The following is a 19,033-nucleotide window of genomic DNA, read 5'->3' as shown; positions in this document are numbered from 1 at the left end:
ACATTCTCCCCGTGTCTGCGTGGGTTTCCTCCGGGTGCTCCGGTTTCCTCCCACAGTCTGAAAGATGTGCTGGTTAGCTGCATTGGCTGTGCTAAAGTCTCCCTCGGTGTACCCGAACAGGAGTGTGGCGACTGGAGGATTTTCGCAGTAACTTCGTTGCAGTGTTCAAGTAAGCCGACTTGTGACTAATAAATAAACTTTTACGTTACTTTTCTTTAAGAATAGTGTCCCGTGTGACTTGGCATTTGTGGACATTGTTGATGTTCTCACTCAGACTGACAGCATGGGTGTTAGTTTGAGATGAGGGTAGATTCAGGCCTTTGATAGGTCTTTGATGGAGGTTTATGAAATCTCATCCCTTAAAGAGGCGTTAAAAGCCAGGATGATATCTTGTTATCCACAAAAGCCAATGACAGCTTTATGAAACAAAAATTAGATCACAAAAAGCAGATTGGAAGATATTGATTCCTTAGTGATGGCCCCATCTCCAGGGCTTACCTGTCAGACTAGGTCTGAGGGCAACAAGTCCTGTTTCCTTCCGCGCTTCTTATTATACAAGGATGAGATGTCATGGTAAAAGTGGGAAGATTTCTGTCACTTGGGTCTGTAACAATGTTTACAGTTCTGCAGCCTCAGGTTGCCAAGATTGAAGAATATTAAAAGGACAATTGGTTCATCGTGTCTGGGTGACCTTGCACGTACTTGGAATACGGTGTACAGTTCTGGTCGCCCTATTATAGAAAGGATATTATTAAACTAGAAAGAGTGCCGAAAAGATTTGTGGGCGGCGTGGTGGCACAGTGGTTAGCACTGCTGCCTCTTAGCGCCAGGGACCCGGGTTCGATTCCCGGTTTGGGTCACTGTCCGTGCGGAGTCTGCACGTTCTCCCCGTGTCCGTTTGGGTTTCCTCCGGGTGCTCCCGTTCCCTCCGATTTCCTCCCACAGTCTGAAAGACGTGCGGGCACAATCTCAGGCTAAAGGGACGATCCTTTAAAGCAGAGATGAGGAGGAATTTCTTCAGCCAGAGAGTGGTGAATCTGTGGAACTCTTTGCCGCAGTAGGCTGTGGAGTCCAGGTCATTGGGTGTCTTTAAGACAGAGATAGATAGGTTCTTGATTAATAAGCGGATCAGGGGTTATGGGGAAAAGGCAGGATGAGAAAAATATCAGCCATGCTTGAATGGCGGAGCAGACTCGATGGGCCGAGTGGCCTAATTCTGCTCCTATGTCTGATGGTCTTATGCTGAGACGCGTTGACCTGAACAGGTGCTGGAATGTGGTGACTCATGGAATTTCATTGCAGTGTTAATATAAGCCTACTTATGACTAATAAATAAACCTATAAAAAGATTTACTAGGATGCTACCGGGACTTGATGGGTTTGAGTTATAAGGAGAGGCTGGATAGACTGGGACGTTTTTCCCTGGAGCATGGGAGGCTGAGGGGTGATCTTATAGAGGTCTATAAAATAATGAGGGGCACAGATCAGTTAGATAGTCAACATCTTTTCCCAAAGGTAGGGGTGTCTAAAACTAGAGGGCATTGGTTTAAGGTGAGAGGGGAGAGATACAAATGGGTCCAGAGGGGCAATTTTTTCACACAGAGGGTGGTGAGTGTCTGGAACAAGCTGCCAGAGGCAGGTACAATTTTGTCTTTTAAAAAGCATTTAGACAGTTACATGGGTAAGATGGGTATAGAGGGATATGGGCCAAACGTGGGCAATTGGGACTAGGTTAGTGATTAAACAAAGGGGCGGAATGGACAAGTTGGGTCGAAGGGCTTGTTTCCATGCTGTAAACCTCTATGACTCTATGACAAAGGGTTGAATGCTGAAGTCATCCCACTTCATGTGACTTGGTGCGGAGTCCTGGCTGACTCACCAGGAAGGAGCTTGTGCGTCACCTTGCCCCCAGTCCTTCTGGACTCGCTCTCGACCCAGACACCAGCGTCAAGACACTTATTCCACATCCGCTCCCCCTTCCCCCAACCTGGCAAACAAGGGGCGGGGTTTCTACAGCCTCACTCGTCTTGAAACCTTTAAATCCCGCCCGAGGTCAACGGACCTTCCCATTGTCCACCCCCTCGCCTCCTCCGATTCCCGGCGGGGCGGTAGAATTCCGGTCAGGAACTCTGCTCCGTCCGCTTGGTGTTCAAGCTCAGAGTTGATGTTCTAACTTGTTAAAATTGATTCATGGGACATGGGCGTCGCTGGCCCGACCGGCATTTATTGCCCATCTCTAGTTGCGTTTGAGCAGGTGGCGGTTATTATAGAATCCCTGCAGAGCAGAAAGAGGCCATTCGGCCCATCGAGTCTGCACCGACAATAATTCCACCCTATCTCCGTAACCCAGGTATTTAACACTAATCTCTCTGACACGAAGGGGCAATTTAGCATGGCCAATCCACCTAACCTACACATCTTTGGACACGAAGGGGCAATTTAGCATGGTCAATCCACATAGCCTACACATCTTTGGACACTAAGGGGCAACTGTCTATGCGGAGTCTGCACGTTCTCCCCGTGGGTTTCCTCCCACAGTCTGAAAGAACTAGAAGGGCAAGGGCAGCAGATCCCTGCAAATACCACCACCTGGAGGTTCCCCATTTTGGTTTATTTATTAGTGTCACAAGCAGGCTCACATTAACACTGCAATGAAGTTACTGTGAAAATCCCCTAGTCGCCACACACCGACACCTATTCGGGTACACTGAGGGAGAATTTAGCATGGCCAATGCACCTAAACAGCACGTCTTTCCGACTGTGGGAGGAAACCGGAGCACCCGGAGGAAACCCACGCAGACACGGGGAGAACGTGCAGACTCCACACAGACAGTGACCCAAGCCGGGAATCAAACCCAGACAGTGCAGAAGGAGGCCATTTGACCCATCGAGTCTGCACTGACAACAATCCCACCAGGTCCTATCCCCGTAACCCCGCATATTTACCCTCCTAATTCTCCTGACATTAGGGGGCTATGTATCATGGCCAATCAACCTAACCTGCACATCCCTGTTGATTAGGGATAGTCAACACGGTTTTGTGAAGGGTAGGTCGTGCCTCACAAACCTTATTGAGTTCTTTGAGAAGGTGACCAAAGAGGTGGATAAGTGTAAAGCAGTTGATGTGGTGTATATGGATTTCAGCAAAGTGTTTGATAAGGTTCCCCACGGTAAGCTATTGCAGAAGATACGGAGGGCATGGGATTGAGGGTGATTTAGCGGTTTGGATCAGGAATTGGCTAGCTGTAAGAAAACAGAGGGTGGTGGTTGATGGGAAATGTTCATCCTGGAGTTCAGTTACTAGTGGTGTACCACAAGGATCTGTTTTGGGGCCACTGGTGTTTGTCATTTTTATAAATGACCTGGATGAGGGCATAGAAGGATGGGTTAATAAATTTGCGGATGACACTAAAGTCGGTGGAGTTGTGGACAGTGCGGAAGGTGTTGCAGGTTACAGAGGGACATAGATAAGCTGCAGAGCTGGGCTGAGAAGTGGCAAATGGAGTTCAATGTGGAAAAGTGTGAGGTGATTCACTTTGGAAGGAGTAATAGGAATACAGAGTACTGGGCTAATGGTAAGATACTTGGTAGTGTGGATGAGAAGAGAGATCTTGGTGTCCATGTGCATAGATCCCTGAACGTTGGCACCCAGGTTGATAGGGTTGTTAAGAAGGCGTACGGTGTGTTAGCTTTTATTGGTAGAGGGATTGAGTTTCGGATCCATGAGGTCATGTTGCAGCTGTACAAAACTCTGGTGCGGCCACACTTGGAGTATTGCGTACAGTTCTGGTCGCCGCATTATAGGAAGGATGTGGAAGCATTGGAAAGGGTGCAGAGGAGATTTACCAGGATGTTGCCTGGTATGGTGGGAAGGTCTTATGAGGAAAGGCTGAGGGGCTTGAGGCTGTTTTTGTTAGAGAGAAGAAGGTTGAGAGGTGACTTAATAGAGGCATACAAGATGATCAGAGGATTAGATAGGGTGGACAGTGAGAGCCTTTTTCCTCGGATGGTGATGGCTAGCACAAGGGGACATAGCTTTAAATTGAGGGGTGATAGATATAGGACAGATGTCAGAGGTAGGTTCTTTAGTCAGAGAGTAGTAAGGGCGTGGAATGCCCTGCCTGCAGCAGTAGTGGACTCGCCAACATTAAGGGCATTTAAATGGTCATTGGATAAACATATGGATGATATTGGAATAGTGTAGGTTAGATGGGCTTTAGATTGGTTCCACTGGTCGGCGCAACATCGAGGGCCGAAGGGCCTGTACTGCGCTGTAATGTTCTATGTTCTATGTTCTTAGTGAGTCGCAGCAGTGCATCTGGTAGATGGTACACAGGCTGCCGCTGTGCGTCTTGGTGGAGAGAGTGACTATTTGTGGAAGGGGTAGCAATCACAGAGTCGACGTCTTGTCATTTCTGACGCATATTTCCTTGACTTGTAATTAAACTCGTGATGTGGAGATGCCGGTGTTGGACACAGTAAGAAGCCTCACAACACCAGGTTAAAGTCCAACAGGTTTATTTGGAATCACGAGCTTTGCTCCACTTCCCTGATGAAGGAGCAGCGCTCCGAAAGCTCGTGGTTCCAGACAAACCTGTTGGACTTTAACCTGGTGCGGTGAGACTTCTTACTGTAATTAAACTCATCGGAAAACAAAAGGGGGGAGTTAAAAATCTCGTGTATCTGGGATAGAGGCATTCATGATCAGATAATGAGAGTATTTATCGCGATCACAGGACAAGCTAGACATTAACCGGGCGAGTTAATAGGAAAAATGCTGGATCACAAATCCAATCAAATCGCTGGAGCCGTCACAGGGAAAGGGCGATTGGTCTCCACGTTTGACACATTTCCCCTTTTTGATGTTTCTTCTCTGATCCTGTGATCTGAGTTTATCGTCTAAATTATTTGTAGCACCTCAGGAGTCTGACGAAGCCTCGGCTAATAGCTCTCCAGGTAGAATAAATTGAGCGAATCGAGATGAAAGCGAGTGCATCGGTGAATCAGTCTCGCAAATTGATAAAGCGAACCTCACTGTTCACTTGTGATTAAGCCAAGCTGTGGAGAATACACTGATTATTTCCGGTTTAATAATCCGCTTTGGGCTGGGCCTACCTTTGGGTGACTGGAATGGTGGGAAAATGAGGCAGCGAGGCCCACTACTGCCTCCCCATGCCCCCTGCTCCCCCCCCACCCCACACACACACCCCCGCCCCCCCCACCACCACCCCCCCCCCCCCGCCCCCCCCCACCACCACATTACTCACCAACACCCACTGCCGTCACCAGAATCACCATTAATTCTTTTAAATTCTTTCCCAGGATGTGGGCGTCACTGCCTAGGTCAGCATTTGTTGCCCATCCCCATTTGCCCCTTGAGAAGGTGGTGGTGAGCCGCCATCTTGAATCGCTGCTGTCCATATGGTGATGGTGTGATGACATCATCTCCACCCATGGTTACATAGAAACTAGAGGCAGGAGTTGGCCATTCGGCCCTTCGAGCCTGTTCCACCATTCATTTTGATCGTGGTTTATCACCAAATTCAATATCCTGATCTCACTTTCCCCCCCATATCCCTCGGTTCCTTTTGCCTCAAGAGCGATATCTAACTTGAATTCAGAGATTTTGACCTCAACTACTTTCTGTGGTAGTGAATTCCACACATTCACCACTCTTTGAGTGAAGATGTTTCTCCTCACCTCGGTCCTCAGACTATGACTCCCAGTAAATAGTCCCTTGGTGTCCAAAGATGTGTGGGTTAGGGGGATTGGCCATGCTAAATTGACCCTCAGTGTCCCAAGATGTTCAGGTTAGGGGGATTGGCCATGCTAAATTGACCCTTAGTGTCAGGGGGATTGGCAGGGTAAACATGGAGGGTTACGGGACCTGGAGACCAAATCCAAACTAGTTAGTGCACGGCGGCACAGTGGTTAGCACTGCTGCTTCACAGCGCCAAGGACCCAGGTTCAATTCCCAGCCTTGCGTCACTGTCTGTGTGAGGTTTGCACGTTCGCCCCGTGACTGCGTGGGTTTCCTCCGGGTGCTCCGGTTTCCTCCCACAGTCCAAAGATGTGCAGGTTAGGTGGATTGGCCATGCTAAATTGCCCCTTAGTGTCAGGGGGACTAGCTAGGGTAAATGCATGGGGTTATGGGGATGGGGCCTGGGTGGGATTGTGGTCGGTGCAGGCCTCCTTCTGCACTGGAGGATTCTATGATTCTATGACTCAGTGAAGAAGGAGGCCCATCAGGTCTGCACTGACTTTGACAGAACATTTTACCTCGGCCTTATGATTGTAACCCTCAGTATTTACCCCACTAACCCCCCTAACCTACACATCTTTGGATACTCAGCGGCAATTTAGCATGGTCAATCCCCCTAACCTGCACATCTTTGGACACTAAGGGGCAATTTAGCATGGCCAATCCACTTAACCTACACATCTTGGGACACTAAGGGGCAATTTAGCATGGCAAATCTACCTAACCTGCACATCTTGGGACACTAAGGGGCAATTTAGTATGGGCAATCCATCGAACCTGCACATCTTTGGACACTAAGTAGCATGGCAAGAAACAATATTTTTCACTGTATCCCAGTACAGGTGACCATTTAAAATTTATTTATTAGTGTCACAAGTTGGCTTACATTAACACTGCAATGAAGTTACTGTGAAAATCCCCTCGTCGTCACACTCCAGCGTCTGTTCGGAGGCAGACACTGAGGGAGAATTTAGCATGGCCAATCCACTAACCGGCACGTCTTTGGGACTGTGGGAGGAAACCGGAGCACCCGGAGGAAACCCATGCAGACACGGGGAGAACGTGCAGACTCCACACAGACAGTGACCCAAGCTGGGAATCGAACCAGGGTCCAGCAGTGCTAACCACTTAATAAATCCAATCAAACCAAATCAAATCAAAGTCTAACGGACTGGGCTGCGGTGCAGAAGGGCTGTGAGGCACAGAAGTGGGACCCGCCCCCATGCTTCTCTCGGCAATGGAGGAAGCCGTTTAAGGTGAGTGTTAGCATGCGCGGGGTTAATGGACTGATTCAGTGCTGTCCTTCTGTTTAAGATCCAGTTCCAGCATCAATCAATCAATGAAGCTCAGGTCAGGCGTAGCAGAGGTTAGATATAGAGCGCGCCTCCCTCTAATCTGTCACAACAGTGGGACGCCACTGTGAGTAAATGATAGGTGATTACCCCATCTTGTATGGTTGGTTACTCAGCCATTTCCTGGTGGGCAGTCATGAGCGTAAGCAATGTCTATAGATCCTCGCGTGCTGTTTGACTTAATTGGGAGCTGGAGATTTGGCAACAATCAGTATTCACTCCAGATTTCCTTTATCATTCGGAAAGGCAGTGAAGAGCAACTTAGTCCCAAGCGTGGCAACGCCGTTCCCTGCCTGCTTTCGATGCAGCTTTGTAGAGAGCGCTGGCTTACCTCTGCAGGGGAGTGTATTATAACCAGATCACGGCTCGGATGAAGAGAGTCAGGGCTTGATTGGTTTTGGAACAGTAAACACAGAGAGAGAGAATGAAACATTTGGGGCGGGATTTTACATCTGGGGTGGCGCAGTGGTTAGCACTGCTGCCTCACAGCGCCAAGGACCCGGGTTCAATTCCAGCCTCGGGTCACTGTCTGTGTGGAGTTTGCATGTTCTCCCTGTGTCTGCGTGAGTTTCCTCCGGATGCTCCGGTTTCCTCTAACAGTCCGAAAGACGTGCTGGTTAGGTGCATTGGCCATGCCAAATTCTCCCTCAGTGTACCCGAACAGGCGCCAGAGTGTGGCGACTTGGGGATTTTCACAGTAACTTCATTGCACTGTTAATGTCAGCCTACTTGTGACACTAATAAATAAACTTTTACAGCCTCGCTTGGCCCGAGACCGGAAAATTCTGCCAAGGTCAACGGGCCTTCCCATTCTAGGGTGGCACGGTGGCACAGTGGTTAGCACTGCTGCCTCACAGCTTCAGGGACCTGGGTTCAATTCCCGCCCTCGGGTCACTGTGTGTGTGAAGTTTGCGCGATCTCCCCGTGTCTGCGTGGGTTTCCTTCGGGTGCTCCAGTTTCCTCCCACACTCCAAAGATGTGTAGGTTAGGTGGATTGGCCGTGATAAATTGCCCCTTAGTGTCAGGAGGGTTAGCAGGGTAAATATGTGGGATTACAGGCCTGGGTGTGATTGTGGTCGGTACAGATTCGATGGGCTGAATGGCTCCTTCTGCACTGTCGGGATTCTATGATTGGCTGCCCCTCCCCCGCTCCGACTCCCCGAGCGGGCGGAACAGTAGAACGATGCAGTTGCATTCTTTGTGCAAGTAAAGTTTTAAAGTTTTATTTATTTATTAGTGTCACAAGTATGCTTACATTAACACTGCAATGAAGTTACTGTGAAAATCTCCGAGTCGCCACACTCCGGCGCCTGTTCGGGTACACTGAGGGAGAATTTAGCACGGCCAATGCACCCTAACGTCTTCTGGACTGTGGGAGGAAACCGGAGCACCCGGAGGAAACCCATGCAGACACGGGGAGAATGTGCAGACTCCACACAGACAGTGACCCAAGCTCAGAGGGAGGCAGTGGAAATAATGGAAAAAAAGCGCTTCTGGATTCAACATTGAGTTCAACATTTGCAGATCATTCTGCCTCCATTTTGTTTTTCTTTTGGCTGGTTCGGTTCCACCTCTTTTTTGTTGCTTTTTTATTCATTCGTGGGACGTGGGCGTCGCTGGCTGAGCCAGCATTTATTGCCCATCCCTAGCTGCCCGGGGGCAGTTGAGAATCAACCACGTTCCTTTGCGTTTGGAGAGTTGCTGTGCAACCATCCACACCTCATCCGGACAAATCTTTCAATTTTTACCACACTCATTACCACTCTCTTTGACTTTGGTGTGGCACAGTGGCACAGTGGTTAGCACTGCTGCTTCACAGCGCCAGGGACCTGGGTTCGATTCCCGGCTTGGGTCACTGTCTGTGCGGAGTTTGTACGTTCTCCCCGTGTCTGCGTGAGTCTCCTCCGGGTGCTCCAGTTTCATAGCCTCATAGAATCCCTACAGTGCAGAAAGAGACCATTCAGCCCATCGAGTCTGCACCGACCACAATCCCACCCAGGCCCTATTCCCGTAACCGCACATATTTACCCTGCTAATCCCCCTGACACTAAAGGCCAATTTAGCACGGCCAATCCAGCTAACCTGCACATCTTTGGAGTGTGGGAGGAAACCGGAGGACCCGGAGGAAACCCACGCAGAGACGGGGAGAACGTGCAAATTCCACACAGACAGTTACCCGAGGCTGGAATCGAACCCGGGTCCTTAGCACTATGAGGCAGCAGTGCTAACCACTGTGCCACTGTTTCCTCCCACAGTCTGAAAGACGTGCTGGTTAGGTGCATTGGCCATGCTAAATTTTCCCTCAGTGTGCCCGAACAGGTGCCGGAGTGTGGCGACTGGGGGAATCTTCACAATAACTTCATTGCAGTATTAATGTAAGCCTTACTTGCGACACGAATAAATAAACTTAAACTTGAACACGCGCTGGAGTGTGGCGACTAGGGGATTTTCACAGTAACTTCATTGCGGTGTTAATGTAAGCCTACTTGTGACACTGATAAATAAACTTCTTTAAAAAACTAACAGCACAGTGGGTGTACCTACATCTCAGGCACTAATGGCCGACCCCTGCTTCTGGTTTCTATGTTCCTGTAACGACTTGAATCAGGCAATTGAGGTGGACCTGTTAGAATATGAGCTCCCTGATTAAGGGCCAAATTGATGGGCCAATCAGGGAGCCTCTTGCTTTGTATTTAGCCAGGCGCGTCAGTTCCTCTGGCACTCCGAGTGCAGACTGCGAACTGAGCGCGCTCTGTAGGCTGTTGTCAGATTTGTAAATAAAGGGGTTTTGGTGAAGGGACTTCTGCCCCCGAGGACTTCTTACAGTTTTTAACGGTAAAACAAGGTGTTAAAAAGGTCCACACAGGTGACTCGCCTCAGCACTCCCGAGCTGTTTTCGCGTACAGTGGCGAGTGGTGACAATATGGGGCTGGGGGATGAAGATGGCAGCTGTTTGGCAGCGAGGAGGACTTAAATCCACATGTCTCGTCTACAAAATCAAATGGAGCAGTCATCAGTTGCTCTATCTTCGCCACGCAGGCTGTCGGCAGCATCATAACTGGGCAACGGATTTATGAACAATGACAAGTAATGATCCGGCAAGACGGCTAATGAGGGAATTACTCGAACAGCAAAAACAGGAGTTTTAATTATTGTTTTCTCAAGGATTCGTTGTCCAGGCGTTAAAGGAACTAATTTGAGTTGATTAAAGCGTTCTAACATTGGGATGGCTCGAACACATGCAGTTCATTTATTTACCAATTTTGTTGTAATGAGGCACCTTGCTAGCAACCAACAAAGACTAAGTGTCCCAAACACTGAGACTAAACGAAATGAGGGCAATGATGCCTTTTTATCACGTCTTCTGTGACTTTTGGACGCTCCAAAGCTCTAGACTGGCCCAGATAGTGTTGATGTGGAGATGCTGGCGTTGGACTGGGGTAAACGATTGAAAGGGTGCAGAGGAAAGGGTGCAAAGATTGAAAGGTTGCAGAGGCGATTTACAAGGATGTTGCCTGGATTGAGTGGCATGCCTTATGAGGATAGGCTGAGGGAGCTCGGTCTTTTCTCCTTGGAGAGACGAAGGATGAGAGGAGACCTAATCGAGGTGTATAAGATGTTGAGAGGCATAGATCAGGTGGACTCTCAGAGGCTTTTTCCCAGGGTGGAAATGGCTGCTACGAGAGGACACAGGTTTAAGGTGCTGGGGGGTAGGTACAGGGGAGATGTTAGGGGTAAGTTTTTCACACAGAGGGTGGTGGGCGAGTGGAATCGGCTGCCGTCAGTGGTGGTGGAGGCGAACTCAATAGGGTCTTTTAAGAGACTCCTGGATGAGTACATGGAGCTTAATATGATGGAGGGTTATAGGTAGATCTAGAAGGGAGGGATGTGTTCGGCACAACTTGTGGGCCGAAGGGCCTGTTTGTGCTGTAGTTTTTCTATGTTCTATGTTCTAAACACAGTAAGAAGTTTAACAACACCAGGTTAAAGTCCAACAGGTTTATTATTTACCCAGATAGTGTTCACAGAATGCCGACAGTGCAGAATAAGGCCATTCAGCCCATCGAGCCTGCACCGACAACAATCCCACCCAGGCCCTATCCCCGTAACCCCCACGTATGTATCCTGGCACTTATCCACCGTGGTGGCACAGTGGTTAGCATTGCTACCTCACAGCTCCAAGTACCCGGGTTCGATTCCTGGCCTTGGGTCATTCTCTGCGTGGAGTCTGCACATTCTTCCTCCGTCTGCGTGGGTTTCCTCTGGGTGCTCAGGTTTCCTCCCACAGTCTGAAAGACGTGCTGGTTAGGTGCTAAATTCTCCCTCAGTGTACCCGAACAGGCGCCGGAGTGTGGTGACTCGGGGATTTTCACAATAATTTCATTGCAGTGTTAATGTAAGCCTACTTGTGACACTAATAAATAACCTTAAACTTAAACTGCTAGACCCCCTGACACTAAGGGGCAATTTAGCATGGCCAATCCACCTAACCCGCACATCTTTGGACACTAAGGGGCAATTTAGCATGGCCAATCCACCTAACCCGCACATCTTTGGACACTAAGGAGCAATTTAGCATGGCCAATCCACCTAACCTGCAAATCTTTGGACACTAAGGGGCAATTTAGCATGGCCAATCCACCTAACCTGCAAATCTTTGGACACTAAGGGGCAATTTAGCATGGCCAATCCACCTAACCTGCATATCTTTGGACACTAAGGGACAATTTAGCATGGCCAATCCACCTAACCTGCACATCTTTGGACACTAAGGGGCAATTTAGAATGGCCATTGCGCCTAACCAGCATGTCTTTCGGACTGTGGGAGGAAACCGGAGCACCCGAAGGAAACCCACGCAGACACAGGGAGAATGTGTAGACTCCACACAGACAGTGACCCAAGCCGGGAATCAAACCCAGGTCCCTGGCGCTCTGAGGGCAGCAGTGCTAACCACTTTGCCACCATGGTGAATGTGTGGAATTCACTACAACAGAATGTTGTTGAGGCCAAAATGTTGCACGATTTCCAGAAGAAATTGGATATAGCTCTTGGGGCTAAAGGGATCAAGGGATATGGGGGGAAGGGGGGATCAGGATATTGAATTTGATGATCAGCCATGATCAAAATGAATGGGGGAGCAGGCTCGAAGGACCTACTCCTCGTTCCTATGTTCGGCGGACTTAAGTGCAGCTAACTAGGATGGTTGATGGTGTGGACTCGATGGGCCAAATGGCCTCCTTCTGCACCGTGGGGTTAGTTCGATTCCTGCACTGATGTGACAACACTACTCCGTCAACACGCTTACCTCACCTGCCAGGGCTGGGATTCGAACCCAAGGACAGAGGGCCCTCGGGCAGCGAGTTCAGCCAAACTGAGCCACTCGACCCTCAGGTGCCGGAGGAGAGGACGGGGAACCCTGATGGACGAGCCGGTTTGATCAGAGGAAAAGTGCCTTTGGCGCCGACGCAGGGGAGGTTCACTCAGAACTCAATTCGAATGCATCCTGTCAGCCGCACTCATTAATATTCAAATTTAATGAGAGCAGAGCATTCTTAATGAGGAATAATTTGAATAGCACTATGATAATTTTAAATATTGCTCTTTCTCTGAACAGTTGAAGAGTCATTTGTTAAAGAGATAATTTCCATCAGCACTGATTTCTCGTTGAAGGTCAATCCCTATTGATGGGATTTTTACCTAATTGAGTTTCAGAATTGATTTTTATTATAAGGATGATTTTCATTACTTTGATTTTTTTTTATCCAAATGTTGTCATCCCTAATTGTCGCAATAAAGCAGATTATTTTTATAAATATTCATTCTCTGCCCCGTGTCGTTGCTAGGAGTAAACCTGTTTCGAATCTCGATCGAAGAGTTTGGAGACAGGGTGGGACTTTTTAACCTTCCGCAGAGTGCTTTAAGAATTAAAGAGCCATCAAGTTGAGCTGGGACGGGGTTTTGAGCCGAAGGCGCCCTGTGGAAATGGGGATCAGGCGTTGGAGGTGAAGTTGTCAGCTTGGTAGGGCTCCTGCTCTGTCCAAGACCGCAAGAAACTACAAAGGGTCGTGAACGTAGCCCAGTCCATCACGACAAACCAGCCTCCCCGTCCGTTGAATCTGTCTACACTTCCCGCTGCCTCAGGAAAAGCAGTCGGCATAATCAAGGACTCCCACGCACCCCAGACATTCTCTCTTCCACCTTCTTCCGTTGGGAAAAAGATACAAAGGTCTGAGATCACGTACTGACCGACTCAAGAACAGCTTCCAAACATGTGCGGGTTAGGTGGATTGGCCGTGCTAAATTGCCCCTTAGTGTCGGAGGGACGAGCTAGGGTAAATGCATGGGGTTGCGGGGGTAGGGCCTGGTTGGGATTGTGGTCGGTACAGACTCGATGGGTCGAATGGCCTCCTTCTGCTCGGTAAGGATTCTATGATTCTTCCCCACAGCCGTCAGACTTTTGACTGGACCTACCTTAGATTAAGTTGATCTTTCTCTACACCCTATCTGTGACTGTAACACTGTACTCTGCACTCTCTCCTTTCCTTCTCCCTTATGTACTCTACGAACGGTATGCGCACAAGAAACAGTGGGCGGATTTCCCGCCTGATGGACATTTTTGTTGTCCGCTCCTCTCCCGCTCCAACTCCGTGACGAGCGAGGCAGTAGAATTCTTGCTAATACTTTTTGCTGTCTACTAATACATCTGACAAAAATAAATCAAATCAAAATTGTTCATTTTGGAAGGGATAACAGAAGAAAAGAGTGTTACTTAAATGGAGAAAAGCTGCAGAAAGATGCAACATGAAGGGATTTGGGGGACTTGTGCACGAAACACAGATAGCTAGCACACAGGTACAGCAGGTAATCGGGAAGGCTAATGGAATGTTGGCCCTTATTTCAAGGGGGCTGGAGCGTGAGAGTTGGGAAGTCTTGCTGCAATTGTACAAGGTGCTGATGAGACCACATCTGGAGCACTGGGAGCAGTCTTGGTTCCCTTATTTAAGGAACGATATTATTTATTGCAGGAAGTTCAGAGAAGGTTCACTAGGATGATCCCCGGTATGGAGGGATTGTTTTATGAGGAAAGGTTAAACAGGTTGGGACTCGACTCACTGGAATTTAGAAGAATTAGAGGTGATCTCACTGAAACATCTAGGATTCCTAAGGGGCTTGACAGGGTAAGTGCTGAGAGGATGTTTCCCCTCATGGGAGAGTCTGGGACCAGAAGGCATCACCCTCAGAACCGCTGCAGTCCCTGAGGTGCAGGTACATCCACAGTGCTGTTAGGGAGGGAGTTTCAGGATGCCACGGTGGCACAGTGGTTAGCACTGCTGCCTCACAGCTCCAGGGTTCAATTCTGGCCTCGGGTCACTGTCTGCGCAGGGTCTGCACGTTCTCCCCGTGTCTGCGTGGGTTTCCTCCGGGTGCTCCGGTCTCTTCCCACAGTCCAAAAGGTGTGCTGGTTAGATGCATTGGCCATACAAAAATGACCCTTAGTGCTGCAAGAGGTGCAGGCTAGGTGGATTGGTCATGCTAAATTGCCCCTCAGTGTCCAAAGATGTGCATGTCAGTTGGATTGGCCATGCTAAATTGCCTTTAGTGTCAGGGGGATTAGCAGGGTAAAGACAGGGCGGCACAGTGGTTAACACTGCTGCTTCACAGCGCCAAGGCCGTGGGCTCGATTCCCGGCCTCGTGTGACTGTGCGGAGTCTGCACATTCTCCCCATGTCTGTGTGGGTTTCCTCCGGGTGCTCCGATTTCCTCCCTCAGTCCAAAAATGTGCGGGTTAGGTTGATTGGCTATACTTAGTATCCCAGGATGTGTAGGTTAGAGGAATTAGCGGGCTAAATGTGTGGGGTTGTGGGGATAGGGCCTGGGGTGGGATTGTTGTTGTTGCAGACTCGATGGGCCGAATGGCCTCCTTCTGCACTGCAGGGATTCTATGATTCTACATGGGGTTCCGGGGATAGGACCTGGGTGGCATGATCTGTTGGAAAGTCTGTACAGACTTGATGGGCTGATTGGCCTCCTTCTACCCTGTCAGGATTCTGTGATTCGATACAATGGCACACTGTTGTATATAATGGTACACAGTGATATACTCTTGTATACAGTGGTATACTGTTGTATATAATGGTTCACAGTGATATACTCTTGTATACAGTGGTATACTGTTCACTCTAACACTGTTCCAGCTAGCAAAAATGTGCAGATTTCTTGTCATGTTGGACTATGACTAAATGAAAACAGAAGTGCCCAGTGCAGACAGCTACAACACTGGCCTCCTCCCAACAATGGGGAAAATTGTCCGGCTAACCATTCCGTGCTTCCAGGTCCTATCCACAGAAAGCAGGACAAATCCAACCCCATCGGGCTGTTCTCGGTCATCGGTACAGTGAAGGTGTCTGAAACCAAAAGAGAAAATGCTGGAAAATCTCAGCAGGTCGGGCAGCGTCTGTGAGGAGAGAAAAGAGCTGACGTTTCGAGTCCAGGTGACCCTTTGTCAAAGCTAAAAGGCCTAGAAAGTGGGAGATATTTATACTGCAGGGGGAGGGAATGAAAGATGAGTCATAGCCACGGAAACCAGGGGAAAGGCTGCTAATGGCAGCCCATAGAGAGAATAGAAGGTGTGAACGGCCAAACGGCAGAGAAGCTGAAATCAGAGGGTAAACTGTGACAGATGAAGATATGGGGGAGAGGGGGAGATGAGTGGGAGAGAGGTAACATTGAGAAAAAGGGGGAAAGGGGAAGCAAAGGGGGAGAAAAGGTAAGGAGAGGGGGGATAAAGTAGGGGGAAAGAGTGGAGAGGGGGGATAAAGTGATGGAAGGTTTTGTTGATGTGCTATCAACCGGCTCTCATTCAGTGATTATCACACCAATGTGAGGTTCAGATTCCGTCAGGGCCACTCAGATCCTCATTGCATCACACCATTGGTCTAAGCTTAGGCAAAAGAGCTAAACTCCACATGTATTGTGAGGGTGACTGTCCTTAACATTTGACAGAGTGTGGTATCAAGCAGCCCCCCCCCCCCCCCGTAAACCATAAGTAAAGTAAAAGTTTATTTATTGGTGTGACAAGTTGGCTTACATTCACACTGCAATGAAGTTACTGTGATAATCCCCTAGTCACCACACTCCGACGCCTGTTCGGGTACACTAAGGGTTAATTTAGCATGGCCAATGCCCGTCTTTCGGACTGTGGGAGGAAACTGGAGCACCCGGAGGAAACCCACGGGGAGAACATAGAAATCATAGAAACCCTACAGTACAGAAAGAGGCCATTCGGCCCATCGAGTCTGCACCGACCACAATCCCACCCAGGCCCTACCCCCGTATCCCTACATATTTATCCACTAATCTCTCTAACCTACGCATCTCAGGGCACTAAGGGCAATTTTTAGCATGACCAATCAACCTAACCCGCACATCTTTGGACTGTGGGAGGAAACCGGAGCACCCGGAGGAAACCCACGCAGACACGGGGAGAACGTGCAGACTCCACACAGACAGTGACCCAAGCCGTGGGTCGTATAGAACGTATAGTCTCTGTTTGCTGATGGACTGTCATAGAATCATGTCGCGCAGAAAAGGCCCTTTGGCCCATCGAGTCTGCACCGACATTCCCACCAGGCCCTATCCCCGTAACCTCACATATTTACCTCACTAATCCCTCTAATCGACACATCCCAGGACACTAAGGGGCAATTTAGCGTGGCCAATCCACCTAACCCGCACATCTTTGGAGTATGGGAGGTAACCGAAGCACTCGGAGGAAACCCACGCAGACACGGGGAGAACGTGCAAACTTCAAGACTCTTGTTGGTTGGAACCCTAATTCTTTTTGTTGTTGGTTGTAAACTAGTCTCTGTTGTTGCTGAGGAAGTAGCCTCTTCATTGTTGGTTCTAAACTGGACTCTTTATTTTTATTGATTCATGGGACATGGGTGTCGCTGCCTGGGCCAGCATTTATTGCCCATCCCTAGTTGCCCAAGGGCAACCCGGGTCCTCAGAGCATTAGCTGAGTTTCTGCATTAACAGTTCAGTGATAATACCACTCGGCTATTACCCCCTCTGGTGCGTTGGAACCCTCTCACCTTTCCGTTTCCATCCCGATTACGTATATGGTGTAAGGGTCAAAGGGTGAAACCATTGCTGATTGGCTCATGATAACTATATGACAACATGAATCAGGCCAATAACCCGTATCACATTAAATCTATCAAGACTTCCATTGGTCCATGCTCACCATGAAAGGCCCAATCCCAAAACTGTGGGAGGGCTTCTTTCGATGTGTGTTCCACAAGGCCACATGAAGATGACGCAACACTACGTTGGAATCTTGCCAAACTAACTAAGGGATATCATCGATGGGCAACTGAGGGGCAGCAAGGTGGCACAGTGTTTAGCACTGCTGCATCACATCTCCAGGGACCCGGGTTCAATTCCAGTCTTGGGTTTGCACTTTCTCCCCATGTCTGCCTGGGCTTCCTCCGGGTGCTCTGGTTTCCTCCCACAGTCCAAAGATGTGCAGGTTAGGTGGATTGGCCATGGTACAGGTGCGGGGTTACAGACATAGGGTGGGGGAGAGGGCCTGGGTAAGATACTCTGTCAGAAAGTCAGTGCAGACTCGATGGGCCGAATTGCCTCTTCTGCACTGCGGGGGTTCTATGGTTCAATGAAAAATATCTGTCCATTCCCACATGAGTGGAAGTCTTTCTTTTATTCATTCATGAGGTATGGAAGTCACTGGCGAGGCCAGTATTTATTGCCCATCCCTAATTGCCCCTTAAGAGGTTGGCGGTGAGCTGCCTTCTTGAACCACTGCACTCCCTGAAGTGTGCTGTTAGGGAGGGAATTTCAGGATTTTGACTCGGCCACAGTGAAGGAACGGCCAATCTTATTTCCAATTCAGAATAGTGGGAGAGGAACTTTCAGGTGATGGTGTTCCCAGGTATCTGCTGCCCTTGCCCTTCTAGACAGTATAGAAACATAGAAACTGGAAGCAGGAGGAGGCCATTTGGCCCTTCGAGCCTGCTCCGCCATTCATTTTGATCATGGCTGATCATCGAATTCAATATCCTGATCCCCCCTTTCCCTTTAGCCCCAAGAGTCATAGAATCTACAGTGCAGAAGAAGGCCATTCGGCCCATTGCGACTGCACAGACAACAATCCCACCCAGGCCCTATCCCCGTATATTTGCCCTCCTAGGGCGGCACGGTAGCGCAGTGGTTAGCACTGCTGCTTCACAGCTCCAGGGTCCCGGGTTCGATTCCCGGCTCGGGTCACTGTCTGTGTGGAGTTTGCATGTTCTCCTCGTGTCTGCGTGCGTTTCCTCCGGGTGCTCCGGTTTCCTCCCACAGTCCAAAGATGTGCGGGTTAGGTTGATTGGCCAGGTTAAAAATTGCCCCTTAGAATCCTAAAATGCGTAGGTTAGAGGGATTAGCGGGTAAATATGTGGGGGTAGGGCCTGGGTGGGATTGTGGTCGGTGCAGACTCGATGGGCCGAATGGCCTCCTTCTGCACTGGAGGGATTCTATGATTCATAGTCCCCCTGACACTAAGGAGCAATTTATCACGGCCAATCAACCTAACCCGCACATCTTTGGGGTAGGTACGGTAAGTAGTCTCACAACACCAGGCTAAAATCCAACAGGTTTATTCGGTAGCATGAGCTTTCGGAGCGCTGCCCCAGTCACTCACCTGATGAAGAGGAAGCACTTCGAAAGCTCGTGCTACCAAATAAACCTGTTGGACTTTAACCTGGTGTTGTGAGACTACTTACTGTTCCTACCCCAGTCCAACTCCACACCTTTGGAGTGTGGGAGGAAACCGGAGGAAACCCATGCAGACCATGGGGAGAACCTGCGAACTCCACACAGACAGTGACCCGAAGCCGGAATTGAACCTGGGTCCCTGGC

This window comes from Mustelus asterias, chromosome 21 (genome assembly GCF_964213995.1).
Source record: "Mustelus asterias chromosome 21, sMusAst1.hap1.1, whole genome shotgun sequence".
NCBI classification, from domain to species: domain Eukaryota; kingdom Metazoa; phylum Chordata; class Chondrichthyes; order Carcharhiniformes; family Triakidae; genus Mustelus; species Mustelus asterias.
Note: the sequence above shows the minus strand (reverse complement) of the source record.